Source organism: Crocuta crocuta, unplaced genomic scaffold (assembly GCF_008692635.1).
Source record: "Crocuta crocuta isolate KB4526 unplaced genomic scaffold, BGI_CrCroc_1.0 scaffold598, whole genome shotgun sequence".
In the NCBI taxonomy this organism is placed as follows: domain Eukaryota; kingdom Metazoa; phylum Chordata; class Mammalia; order Carnivora; family Hyaenidae; genus Crocuta; species Crocuta crocuta.
In genome coordinates this window covers 968,641-970,146 of record NW_027532848.1, presented here as the reverse complement: position 1 = coordinate 970,146, position 1,506 = coordinate 968,641, and the positions used below count along the sequence as shown (strand labels likewise).

Sequence of the window (1,506 nt, the reverse complement as noted above, 5' to 3'; positions counted from 1 at the left end):
CTCTCTCTCTCTCCTAGAAATAAATAAAACATTAAAAAAAATAAAAAAAAAAAAAGAAGCAGAATCTCCTTGGCTCACAGGAGACATTCTCCATGCTGGGGAATAACTACATGGCTGCTTGGTGAGGAAAGAAATGGGAGGCAGGGGAAGAAGGGATTGTCGGGGTCATATCTGGCAGNCCAGATTCTGGTGATTAGAAATAAATGTCATGAGAGCAATGGCTTTTCACTTGCCTGTTTTGATCTGTTGTATCCTCAGTGCCTAGAAGAGTGCCAAGTAAACTGAAGAGACTCAGGAAATATTTGTTGAATGAAAAAAAAAGTGAATGAATGAGTAAAATACAGGCACCTACGAGACTAAAGTTCTTGAGCAAGGGAATACTGTGATAGGAATGTCCAAGGAAGAATATTTTTGTAAATGTGTGATGGATGATATCAATGTGTAAAGGAACAGAGACAAAGAGATCAATATAGAATGTGATGATGGAGACTTATGTAAGAATCATAATCACAGGAAGAGAAAAGACATAGGGCAGAAGGAAAATAAAGGGAGGGAAAGGGACATAATATGGACTCGGATCTAGAAGAACAAGAGCCAAAGCAAGGCAAAGGGCTACTTTAAAATCATTTGGATTCCAAACAGGTGACGGGAATTCAGGACTGCGCTTGTTGTGATGAGCACCGGGTGATGTATGGAGTGTTGAATCATTATACGTACACCGGAAACTAATAAGACACAGTATATTAACTAACTGGAATTTAAATAAAAACTTTAAAAAATGGGCACCCGTGTAATTAAATACTAATGTTTCTCTATTTTGAAATATGAAAATGGCTTCAGAATCCCTCATAAAACAATGAACTAACTGTAATTTTTTTGTGTAGGCAAATATGTTATAGCTTGGGCAAATACAGGGCTGTTTTTCCAGGGTATCTTTGGAACTATTTTTAATTTTTTTTTTTTTTATTTCTAGGAGAGAGAGAGACAGCATGAGCAGGGGAGGGTCAGAGAGAGAGGGAGTCACAGACTGAAACAGGCTCCAGGCTCTGAGCTGGCAGTCAGCACAGAGCCCGACGCGGGGCTCGAACCCACGAACCGCGAGATCATGACCTAAGCGAAAGTCGGACGCTCAACTGACTAAGCCACCCAGGCGCCCCTCTTTGGAACTATTTTTAAGTGGTGGTGACTTTTAAGTCTGAAATAATGCTGATGGAGGAACTGACTAGATTCACAAAGCCAGCTTATAAGTGTCATGAATGGTTCTGTGTCTAACTCTCCCAGCAGTCATCTATCCTATCTCATAACCATCCCAAATTACTGCCTCGACTGGGTTGCTTTCACTGAACCCTGCCATTCAGGATGGACGGACTGATACCCTGATTTCAACCAAGTGTCAGGGAAGAGACTGAATCACTTTGATGTGATCAATTATTTCTTTGTTTTTTTTTTTTAATAAGTGAATGTTTATAACACAGACTGTATTATTGGAGAGGCCTACTTGAAAGG

At 40.1% G+C, this 1,506-nt stretch overlaps 1 protein-coding gene across 1 annotated transcript in view; it reads right to left on the bottom strand.

Annotated features, from left to right (window-relative positions):
- Positions 1-1,506, bottom strand: part of DMD (dystrophin) — a 637,032-nt gene that overhangs the window by 374,812 nt on the left and 260,714 nt on the right. The window lies entirely within an intron of this gene.